Source organism: Pelodiscus sinensis, chromosome 10 (genome assembly GCF_049634645.1).
Source record: "Pelodiscus sinensis isolate JC-2024 chromosome 10, ASM4963464v1, whole genome shotgun sequence".
NCBI classification, from domain to species: Eukaryota; Metazoa; Chordata; order Testudines; family Trionychidae; genus Pelodiscus; species Pelodiscus sinensis.
Genome location: NC_134720.1, coordinates 9,834,998 through 9,847,894, shown reverse-complemented (window position 1 = coordinate 9,847,894; position 12,897 = coordinate 9,834,998). Strand labels below are relative to the sequence as shown.

General features: G+C 41.5%; 1 pseudogene; it reads right to left on the bottom strand.

Annotated features, from left to right (window-relative positions):
- Positions 1-628: 628 nt before the first annotated feature.
- Positions 629-2,327, bottom strand: LOC142830831 (endogenous retroviral envelope protein HEMO-like; annotated as a pseudogene).
- Positions 2,328-12,897: the final 10,570 nt, after the last annotated feature.

The window sequence follows — 12,897 nt, the reverse complement described above, 5'->3', positions numbered from 1 at the left end:
CCTCAATTCCCCGGAAAGACGAAAATACAAGGTGGGCGTCCCTGTGGACCTCGGGAGGTCAACCACCTAACCCGACCAGCAGATAGAAGGTAGATTGATGCTCAGAGTGTGCTGCTGAACCCATCTTTATACCCAGGGGTCACATATTTCTCTTTCTTATCTGTGATGCCAAATGGTGCTGGTCTGTCTTTTGCGACGCCAGTTCTTACAAGGGAGTTGTGAACTTAATTTACACTTGTAAGAGATAACTAAATTGGGAGTACTGGGCATTCTTTTCTCAGTGGGCGATTCCTCTCCTAGGGACGACTGTGTGTGATCATATCAAAATAGGTCCCAGCCAGGGCAGTTCTCGAAGCCTCGAGGTCAGCTTATTGCCTTAATCGTTCTTTCTCATATCTATGTTTTCAGCTTACCCAGGGTCAGATGAGCCAGCATATCCTGGTCTTCAAAGACCATGCTGATTTTTATTGCTCCTTCTCTGCCCTGTATATAGGCACCTCAGAGGGGCAAGCGAGATTGATGTGACGGGGGGGGCTGTCTGGCTACATTTCACCCCCTGATACAACACACCAGTCCCAGGAATGCAAGATGGTGGTGCGCCAGCACCTCTTGCCCACCTTGGAGGAATCTAAAAGTACCCAATGGCCTGATTAGAGGGCTTGGGATTGAGGAATTGGCTGGGATCTTTCCCCAGCGCTGTATATCGAATGTGTGCAGAGGAAATGGCTGCGTTAACCAAGCGTTTTATAATACACAATATTATGCAAAAGGCGATTACTACAATAAAAATAATCAGAACACTGGTTATGATGGAATGTAGGAGAGGAGTTAAGGAGAGTCCCAGCTGTTGGGCTAACCAACTTAGCCACGAGAGTTCTCCATCTTTAGTTACAGTATGTAGCACTTTAACTGCATCTTTTATGGCAGACACGTCCTGTTCTATCTGCCCTGAATGGTTTACATAAAAACAGCAAGACTGATTAATTACAGCACAAACTCCTCCTTGTTGAGCCAAAATTGCATCTAATGCAATCCTATTTTGTAGGGCAAAGCAGGCTACAGACTGAATCTGTTCGTTGAGTATGCCTAGAGCATCTTCAGTGTGGTCGAGGGCTATTTCCAGCTGTCCTGATACATTTACTAAGGCTTATTCAAGCTCAGTTACTCCAAGCCAAGGCCAAAATACATGAGCAAATGTGTGAAAACCCGTGGGGCGTTCTATGAGAGGGTTTAGGGTATATTTCCTTCTGGATCAGTGTAGGAAGCTTCCAAGGTTGGTAATACCTGGAGCCGTGATGTGTGGGTGCACTGTTAATCCCACAGCGTGTCCCAGGGAGCACCGTCCTGTTCAGCCTACTGGCAGGTATTTATAAGCCTTTCCTCCACAAATGAAAAATAGCCCAGGTTCCCTGTTAAGGATAGGGGAATATGGTCCCTTATATCATCCCTTCTCCAGGGGCCTTTCTTTGGGGGCATGGTACGCAGCACAGTAGCTACTATTAGAGATGGAGCACTGGAGGGCAATTAATAGGTCCTGTAGGATCTGGTCTGGTCAAAAAAGATTTGTCTTAGCACACTGGCCAGGCAGCAGGCTATTGCCTTTTACCAGTGTAGGGTTATAAATATGTCCAGTGCTAGGGACTACGAAGAGGGAATTATTATGCCAGGTCCTACTCTCTGGGTATTGACTAAAGTTTAGGGGGATAATGACGGCATTGCTAATGCCATACAAGAGTCTGTGACCAAGGGAGACATTGAGAATGTTCCGCCAGCAGTTTAGGGTTTCTCGGTGGGCGTGGCTATCCTGATGTGAGTACATATCCCAGGCCCCTTTTATTAAAAGTTGCAATGTGGGTGCATTGGTGGTCCTCAAAACTACCTAGCTGAGGTCCGCTGCCTTCCTTATTTTCAAAACAAATGGGGTACATGTCTGCAGAGGTTCCAGTTATATACTCTATTGGTTTACCCCATACTGTCTGTTGCCACTTTCCTTGCCATCCCCTTGGTTCCCCCCGAGAGTCATTTTTAGGAGTGTGATGGTTGCTGTCGTCAAACCATACCGGCCCCCATCGGAAAACATCACTCTTATTCCACCAGTCATTTGGACTGAGAGGGACGAACTCGATTACCAGTCCAGTGGATGAATTGAGCAAGGTACACATCCAACAGTTCGTGGCCCCAGCAGCAGAGGCGATGGCTTGAATAGCACCTTTGAGCAGATGTTCTGGTGTGGCAGCAACAGTTGAGACGAGGAGGGAAGCCATTAGACTGGGGTTGATACGGAAGGTGGAAAGTCCACTGGACCCCGTTGAGGAGGGCCCACTCATTTACCAGCTTGTTTTTAAAATGTGAGCCATTATCAGACTGGATTTCTTGGGGTGTTGGGACAAGGGCTATTAAGTGGCTTAGTCCCATGACTGTAGATAATCCTGTTGCCACCCGAGTCGGGTAAGCAAACCCAATCCCTGAAAAAATTTCTACTCCAGTTAAAACATACTTCCACCCCTGCTTACCAACAGGAAGTGGACCAATGTAGTCTGTGGTTTAAAGTAAAAGGTTCGGAAATGTGGCTAGCCCAGGGAGGCGCAGAAACAGGCAAACTATTACTAAATATCTTTTAAACTTTTATTAAAGGGCTTCTACGTATAAATTATGATTTTATCAATTTCTTACATACGTAGGCACCAAATAATTATTAGAATGACCAATAAGCAAAATGCAATACAGTAAAGAAAATTCCTTGAGGTTTCTCTAAATCCCAATAGTTGTTAACAAGGGACTAGGGATTATTAACAGTTACATTTACATCAGTCTTACTTATAAGACTAATCATTTATCTAAAACTTTTAACACTACTACTTAACAATACCTCTAAACAATTTTAGATAACAATACTTACATTTAACAGACACACAAACTACAACAACAACAACATATTTGGTATTCATTATATTTGATATACGTTACGCTCTACAGGAACTCGTTTGGTTCAGTGAGTGGGAGGTGGCCCTCGGGTGATCAGTCCTCGGACCTGGCTCATATTCCGCCATCCAATGTTTATTCGGGATTCCTCAATTTGATATAGGAGGGGTAGCTGTTTTATAGAGAAAGCTTTTGTGCGCTTTTTGTGATAGGTAGCAGACCCTGTCTGTTAAGTGACAGGAGTAAGGGGGTGAGATGGTTTCCTGTTTTTCCTTTTCTGCCTTATTGGGCATGGCAAAGTCAGCACAACCAGCACGAACTTTACATGAACTTTTGGGTCTGGTTTTGGTTCCTGTTCGTCGCTGATCTTTAAGTTACATAGTGTAAGGTTTTTCATCAAGGGGAAGTTGACCTTTTGCTTGGATGGCAATACGCGCAAGAGGCCTGGCCAGCAAAGAGCCTGCTTCCACATGTCCCCGTGGCCAGGGCCGAGAGCGAACCAAACTGCTTGGTCCTACATATTATCTTCCTCATACTTGATGATAAGGGGTTTTGTTTTTGCTATCATGACACTATGAACCGTACGTTGGATACAGGCCTTAAGGCATGCACATTAGATACACAGGAGTACCAAACAGGAGAAAACGCTAAATAGGGGAGTATAATATCATTGTACTGACCCAGGCCAAACCAATTTATGAGCCAGGTGAGACCAAAGAATGATCGCCCTTCTCTCACCTCCCGAACAACCTGATCGATATCAGAGATTACATCAGTAATATTTTGGTGCACAGAGGTAATTATCATACAACATTTCCTATGAATCAGTTCTTTTGCTTGGGGCTGATTGTCAAGCTACTTACAGAACCAACTCTCTTTTGCTAGAAGATAATCGAGAGCTAGGCGATTTTGCATAACATATACTTGGATTTCTTTAAACTTGTCTAATAACAATAAGAGTCCTTTTGCTGTGCTGTTGACGAGATGTTCAATCACTTGGCCTTGTAATTTTAACTGTTTACAAAACACTACACTTCCAACAAGATTAAAGGTGGCAACAGCAAGTGCAGTTTTTCCAAACCATGTCTTTAACGAGTAATGTTTCCTTGGACTGCATACGTGCATAGCCAATTTTGGAGAAAAGAATGTTCTTCTGTAATCTAGAAGAGAAAAAGATTGCGACTCAGTCGCGGTTAATCACGTTTGCAAAGCTATTTTGGTGGGGAAGGGGCTGGTACCCCACTCCCAGTCCTTCAGTTCATGTGACGCATTCCTTGCTTCCTTCAGTGTCTTTTTGTGTACCTATGGAGATATTGTTAACATTCTCCTAGCTTAACAATTACTATCATTCTTTGACTATATGTTAAGGTTGCTAATTGATTGCCAATTGATTGCCAATTGATTGGTAATTGCTTGCTAATTGATTGGGCCCAATTATTAATTTTGTTTTATTTTAATTTATGCTTTTGCTTTACTTAAAATATCCTTTAATTAAAACACTAATATTCTACACACAGTGACGTTTGCAATATGTATTACAATTAAGACACACAAGACAAAATACAAACTTATGACATGACAGTAGAACCATGATTTTTCTTTTCTTTAGTTGATTTTCAGCTGGCACCAGCGCTTTCTGATGATCTGCAAGACAAAAAAACATTTCTACCCCCATCGGGGTGGTACATTATACTTGAGAATACTTTTCTTTTATAGATGTTTTTTGCTAATTTTTTGAACTGTCTGCTGTTACCCAATGGTATGCTTTTATTTTGCACACTAGCGTTAGAGGGTTTGAGTGGATTACTTCATTGTTTAATTATTAAGTTAAAGGTGGTATGCCTCAGTTTCCCTCTTGTACTGCAGACTAGGTTTTAATGTGTGAAGCTTCAAACTATTCACAGGTGGCAACTTAGAAACTTTATTGTTATAGTGATTTTCCTTTACTTATTACTAAATATTTGCCAATTACCATTTCAGTAAACCCAAAAAGTTTTCCTTTTAATGGAAGAGAATCATATATATATTGTAGGGTTACTTATTAACACTACATTTATTCCTACATTAAACAGTAACATTGACATTAAATCTCTTACAAGTAGGTGCTTATAAATATCTGGTTATATACCATGCCTTTTATTTGGATAGCGATTTACTTTAGAGAGTTACCTCCTTTTGAAATCTTTGAATAGCAGACTCCTTCTATAACAGCGAGGCCTGAATTTACACACAACTTTTTGGCTTGCTTTCAGATCCAAAGTTACCAACAATTCAGAGACTCAGCCTTGAAAAGGGACACAATGAAATTTGATTCTTTCCACTTTTAAGTTCTGCTTTTAAAGCACACAGCAAAAACACATTGGGTCTGAGTCTGATTTGTTACCTAAAAATAAGAACTCTAGAATCCATTCAAATATTCGCTACAATTTGGCTTGTAACAAGATTTTGAATCTTATAAAACATTGAGGTACTTTAAGGGTTAAATGCTAAAAGTCCTGCACTAGATATTTGAATCTGGTATAAAGTAGAAAGGCCATTATTTAAAACAAAACCAAATTAATGTGTTTGAAATTTAAAAAACAGATTTACAAATTTACAATGCATAGATTTTATTCTCCTTTTATGCATTTAACCAATTAGGTTTCAGTAGAATTCCTTATTTCCTATTTAGCAAATTTAACAAAAGTGTTCATAGCCAACTATTTAAATTAGATTTTTTTTTTTTTTTTTTACACATTGCTTAGGAAAAAGACCGCAAAGACACAAGGAGTCTTTATTTTAAAGCAGGTTTCCTTCTAGCACATTATAGCAAGTGCTTAATTTGTTCTACACTCCACAGAGTTAACTTCTCACTTTCTCATTAGTTTAACCCGGTGTTTCCCATATGGTGCTCCGCGGAACCCCAGGGTTCTGCAAAGTGAACATAAGGGTTCCGGGAGAACCTGAAAACTCTCCTCCTCCCCCCCCCCCCCCCCCCCGCTCATAAAGCAAAGACGCTGGCTCCTTCTCTTATTCCCCACTGCCCTTTCAGACACCTCCCGTCCCTGCTGCCCTCTGCTTTTACCACCGGACCTAGCAGCAGCAACAGCTGCTTGTCCTGCTTCTGCCCGATCAACCCAAGATACCTCTCCCGTGTCCCCCGCTGCCGCTCTTACTACAGCACTTACTACATCCCTTGGAAAAAGCAGAGCGGTAGTGGAGGACACAGGAGAAGAATCTTGGGTTGATGGGCAGAAGCAGGACAAGCAGCTGTTGCTGCTGCTAGGTCCCTTGGTAAAGGCAGCATGTGTGTGTGTGTGGGGCAGGGGGGAGTACTATCAGTGAGTGGAACACCGGAACTCCTACTCACTGTGAGGATCGGAACAAATCCCCATACACGCTGTGAGGACATGTGGCTCCTGTGTGTGACTAAGTTTAAGAATTCAATCTAATACCAAAATTCCCCATGGATCATTGGTTAAAAGAAGGAACTTTAAAGAGAAAAGTGAGTACTTCAAACTCCAATATTTTTACTGAAACCTGCAAGGAAAATACTGAGGCAGTTCAAGTTAATTATGAAAAATTTCAGCTGACTTATAAGAAACACAGGTATTGTGAGGACTATTTGTCATTTGGATTCACGAGCAATGGAAATGAAGATGCTCCAGGTGCCCAGTGTGTAGTGTGCAACAAAATATTATCTAATAGTTGTTTAGTACCTGCTAAATTGCAAAGACATTTTGAAACAAATCATCCAGAATACAAAGATAAAGACATTAGTTTTTTTAAGCAGAAGCTTGAATCGCTTGAAAAAAGTAAACTCTTCATGTCAAAAATTGCCAAATCTGATAATGAAAATGCAACAGAGGCGTCTTACAAAGAAAGCTATCGTATATCACTTGCTGGAGAAGCACACACTATTGGGGAATCACTCATAAAACCATGTGCAAAAGATATTGTGATATGTATGTTAGATCAAGAGTCTACTAAAAAAGTTGAGGCTGTGCTACTATCAAACAATATTGTCACACGTCGTATTCACGATCTTGCTGCTGACATCGAGAAGGAGCTTATTTTTTGACTGCATTTATGTGATGCATATGCATTACAATTAGACGAGTCCACTGACATTGCAGGTCTTGCAGTTCTGCTTGTATTTGTCCTTTATGATTTTAATAGTTCTATTGAAGAAGACTTACTTTTATGTGAATTTTTGCAAACCAATACAACTGGTGAGAATATATTCAATTGTATCAATAACTTTATGAAAACACATCAAATAAGCTGGGAAAAATGTGTTGATGTGTTCAGTGATGGTGCCAAAGTAATGGCAGGAAAAGCGGCTGGCGCTGTAACACAAATAAAAAATGTAGCACCAAACTGCACCAGCAGTCACTGCATTCTCCACAGACACGCTCTGGTAGTTAAGAATATTTCTCCATCTCTTAAAAATGTGTTGGACGAAGTAGTACAGATTATTAATTATATAAAACCTTGACCATTACAATCAAGACTGTTCAAAATTATGTGTGAAGATATGGGTAGTCAGCACACAGCCCTGCTTCTACATACAGAAGTCAGGTGGCTATCACGAGGAAAAGTGCTGGTTAGATTATTTGAGTTGCGTCATGAGCTCTCCACATATCTGATGGATCACAAATTCCAACTGTCTGATCGTTTAACAGACTTTTTGTGGTTATTGAGAGTTGCGTATCTTGCAGACATCTTTACAAAACTAATTGAAGTAAATCTGTCTCTGCAAGGAAAGAATGTAAATATTTTTAATGTGAAAGACAAAATTTTGTCATTGTCACGGAAGCTACAGTTTTGGTTCTCGTCTGTAGGACAAAATGATTTGGATTGTTTACCAACTCTGAATGATTTCCTTGAAGAAAATGGATACAAACTTGCTGAAGATATTCACAGCGACATTGCAGATCATCTCCGCAATTTATACACTAACATCATTAAGTATTTTCCAAACATCAATGACAACAATAACTGGATTTGAAATCCATTCAGTTTAACAGAAAAGCCAGTCAGTTTTTCTACACAAGATTATGAAAACCTAATTGAAATCGATTCAGATGGCCAATTAATACAAAAATTTAAAGAAGTTTCTCTGATTACATTTTGGAGTGACTTATGTCAAAGTCAAGAATATTCATCTTTATCAAGATGCGCAGTTCTGTTTATTACCCTTTATCTGTTACCCTTTGCCAGCACATACTTGTGCGAAACTGGGTTCTCGAACTATGCAGCAATGAAAACGAAATACAGAAATCGACTGAATGCTGCACCAGATATGCGAATCCAACTTTCTAGTATTAAACCAAATATTAAAAGAATTTGCCAAGAAAAGAAGAAAAACCACTCTTCACATTAAAAACTATGAATATAATTAATATTATTTGATAGCTTTATTTTTTGTACATATTTAATATGATTTTTGTTGAATATAAATGAATGGTGTTATATTCAATATGTTGAATTTAAAGGAATGGTGATCTCATGACCGTAGTTAGCATCTTATTACTACCAATTGTGGTGTACTGGCAGCTCGCTCTGCCCAGTTTGTGTGTGTTTGGGTGTTTTGTTTTTTGTTTTTTTTTTGCTCGATAAACTTAATCCCTGGCTAGGGGGTTCCTTGAATTTTTTCTGAGTTTAAAAGGGTTCCGTGGTAAAAAAAAATTGGGGAACCCTGGTTTAACCTTTTAATGCCTGTACTACTGCTTTCCATTATTTCTTTTTCTATGCCCACACCGGGCTCCAAACCTCTTTCCCATTTTTACATGCTTTTTTCCTCTTTATCTGTCTGTACCTGATTTCGATTTTCCTGCTAAATGACTTGTTCAAATGACACAGGTTTTTCTAGTGGTTTGGATTGGTAGTGCTGATAATATTGTGCCTTTAAGGTTTAGTTGTCTCAAATCGGGCATTCTTAGCAAGTGTTTTCTTGTTTTTTTTTCAGGGCTTTTATTTTGTAATTATTTCTGTGGTGGTGAATGGTAATTAACACCAATTCAGATTTCCGTGCTTGGTGTAAGCCTTGGACCCAAACTTTTGACATTAATTTAGTGTGGGGGATGTCTTTTGTAATAATAGAGATTTGTGCCCCCGTATCTAATAAAAAGCATATGGGTCTCTTTGCGTCCTTTACAAGTAAGGATTTATATGGTCGGGTATCTATATCAGTGTCGGCCAGATGGCATTCGGCCTTTACTCATTTTTTGGCTGAGGACTGTCATTTTCATCTTTTTTCCATTGTTTCCACCCGAGGATCTGTGCTATGGTTTCCTGCTGTTTCCTATTACAGTTACGGATTTTTTCTCTTGGTAATCCCTGTCCTAGCAAAAACCCAAACAATGCTCTTTCATATTTTGTCCGGTCTCAAGGCGAGTTTCTTTTTGGTTTTCTGAGATTTTCTACCGGGAAACTTTTATGTGCTTTCTCTTTTAAATTTACATTGTCTATTACTTGATTAAGGGCAGTAACGGGGTGGCCTTCTGTGGTACTAAGCCACATACTCAGCCCTGGATATCTATTCCCTGTAGCCTCAACAGCTGAGTTAATAGCCATTGCTCCTATTGGAACTCGGCTAGCGTTTGCAAGAAACCGGACTGGATTGGGTTGCCATGTTTGAGCCTGAGTGAGACCTAAGGGATGCCTAGCAGGATCCCAGGTTAAAATGCTAAGACCCACACAAGCGTGCATCAATTGCTGTTTCGTTTTTATACTACCTGGGGGTAGACTTAAGGCTGTAAGGCTTCCCCCTAGGAGAAGACGGCAGAAGCCAGGTACAGATAGTGGGTATACCGTATTGGTAGACACTATGGATGAGTTACTGGTACCCTTTGCCCAGTTAGGTGACCTAGACAAGAACATACATTTATCCTTGTCAAGCCATTCTGACCCGTTTTCCAACGTTAATCTCCCTAACCATGCCACGAGGGGTTCATTAGGCTTTCTCTCAATATCAGCAAGTAGCTCCTTTAACTCTGTCTTATTACATGATTGGAACACTGTCTGTTGATTAGTCCGCCCAGTCACAGCATCAAAAGTTGTCTTAACAACAGAAATGGGTAAGCCTTCTAAAATTGGAGGGTCCGCTGGGGGTGCCGAAGGTACTGCACGATCTGCCTCCATTACAGCCTCCCACTGATATGGCACGGGAAAATGTTTTCCTTGGAGTGCTAGGTCACTCTGATAGTCTCGGTGTTCTGGGTTCTCTAACGAACTTGGGGCTAGCATTACACCCACTGTACGCAATAACACCTCAGTAGGGTTTTGTGGGTCTGAGGCCGACGCTACGGCTGCAGTCCGCAGCGCTGCCTCAGCGCTTCCCAGTCTATGCAAGGTTCATTTTAAAGCATGCCAAAACGTTCCAATTACCTTCTCTGGTTGGTAGGTATCTTTTTTATGTTTTCTATTCTCCAGCAATTCACCTAGGCTGTGTCTACACTGGCATGAATTTCCGGAACTGCTTAAAACGGAATACTATTCCATTTTCAGTTTTTCTGGAAAAGAAGCGTCTACATTGGCAGGCTGCTTTTCCGGAAAAGCCCTTTTTCTGGAAAAGCACGTCTACATTGGCCACAGACGCTTTTCTGGAATAGTATTTTCTTCATTTTCGTGATCAGGGCTTTTTTCCGGAAAAGACTACTGGGCTGTCTACACTGGCCCTTTTCCAGAACAGTGTTCTGGAATAAGAACTTATGCCCAAGCGGGAGCAGAATAGTTTTTCCTGAATAGTGGCTGATTTTGTACAGTAGAGCATCGTTGCTTTTCCGGAAATTCAAGGGCCAGTGTAGACAGCTCGCAGCTTATTCTGGAAAAGTGGCTGATTTTCCAGAATAAGTGGCCCAGTGTAGACACAGCCCTAGAGTATGGATTAAAATACTATGTCTAGCAGTGCCAAAGGGGGTTTTTGGTCTAAAGTCAGTAGGTTTTGAGGGGTGTCCTACTTTCTTTAGTATTTTTTTAATAGAGCTTAAAATATTTTCATTGCCCCCAGCTTTTATTAACTCTGGTCTTTCGCTTTCATTTACGGGGTAGAAGGACAGATGGGGGATTCTGAGTAACAAGCATCCTAAGCCCTCTGTGGTTACCTGTACCTTCCAGACTTTTGCTTCTGAACCAGTCCCAATGGTTAAGTTAAGCTTTTGAACTAAATCTGGGGGGGTATGTCTACACTACCCTCCTAGTTCGAACTAGGAGGGTAATATAGGCATACCGCACTTGCAAATGAAGCCTGGGATTTGAATTTCCCGGGCTTCATTTGCATAAGCGGGGAGCTGCCATTTTTAAAACCCCGCTGGTTCGCACCCCGTGCAGCGCGGCTACACGGGGCATGAACTAGGTAGTTCGAACTAGGCTTCCTAACTAGCCTAACCCTAACCCAAGTACCAACCCTAACCCCAAATCCCAACCCTAACCCTAAGTCCCAACAGTAACGCTAACCCTAACTCTAACCCTTACCCTAATCCTAACCCTAACGCTAATGTTATCCCGAACCCGAACCCTAACACTAATGCTATCATAACCCTAACCCCACCCCTAACTCTAACCCTAATCCTAAACCAAACCGTAACCCTACCCACAACCATTATGCTAATCCTAACCCTAAACTTAACCCTAACCCAAACCCTACCCCTAATCCTAAGCCATACACTAAACCCTAACCCTAACCCAAGTCCCAATCCTAACCCTAAAGCTAAACCCGAACTCTAAATACGAACCCAAACCCTAACCCAAACCCTAAACCTAACCTGAATGCTAAACCCTAACCCTAACCCTAAATCCCAACCCTAACCCTTACCCTAAACCCAAACCCAAACGCTAATCGTAACCCTAACCATATCCATAACCCGATCCATAGTCTTACCTTAACCCTAACCCTAACCCTAACGCTAACGCTAACCCTTATCCTAAACTCAAACGCAAACCCAAACGCTAATCGTAACCCTAATCCTAACCCTAACTCTATCCATATTCTTATCCTAACCCTAATCCTAACCCTAATGCTAAACCTATCCCTAACCCTAACCCTATCCTTATTCTTACCCTAACCCTAACACTAATTCTAACCCTAAGAGTGATGCTAATGTTAATATTATCCCCAACCCTAACCCTTACCCTAATTGTAACCCTAATCGTAACTCTAATCGTAACACGAACACCAACCCTAACCCTAACCCTAATAACCCAAACCCAAACCCTAACCCTAACCCTAACCCAAACCCCAAGTCCCAAGTCCCAACCCTAACCCCAAGTCCCAACGGTAACACTAATCCCAATGTTAACCCTAACCCTAACCCTAAACCCTAACCCTAGCGTAAAACCTAACCCTAACCATAAATCCCAACCCTAACCCCAAGTCCCAATGGTAACGCTAATGCTAACCCTTACACTAAACCCAAACCCTAACCCTATCCGTATTCTTACCCTAACCCTAATCCTAACCCTAATTCTAGCCCTTACCCTAACCGTAATCCTAACGCCAATACTATTCCCAACCTGATCCCTAACCCTAACCCTAACGCTAATCCTATCCCTAACCCTAAATCCCAACCCTAACCCTAAACCCTAACCCAAACCCTAATTCTAATCCTATCCATAACTCTATCCATCTTCTTACCCTAACCCTAACCCTAAACCTAACCCTCACCGTAACCCGAACCCTAATGTAACCATGAGCCTAACCATAATATTAACACTAACCCTAACCCTGACCATATCCCTAACTGTAACCCTTGCCCTAAGCCTAACACTCAGGGCTCAACAAATCCACTTATCTACACACCCGTGGCGAGTAGATTTTAGCCGGTTGCCCCGTTCACCAGTTTGCGCATGCGGAGTGTTGCTCTCATGCATGCGCAATGCATGGCTAGTGTGTGGTTTTCGCAGCGATCCTAGAACCCTGCTAACACTGACCCTAAATTTACACCTACTCCTAACCGTTATCCTAACCGAAACCGAAACCTAAACCTAACCCTC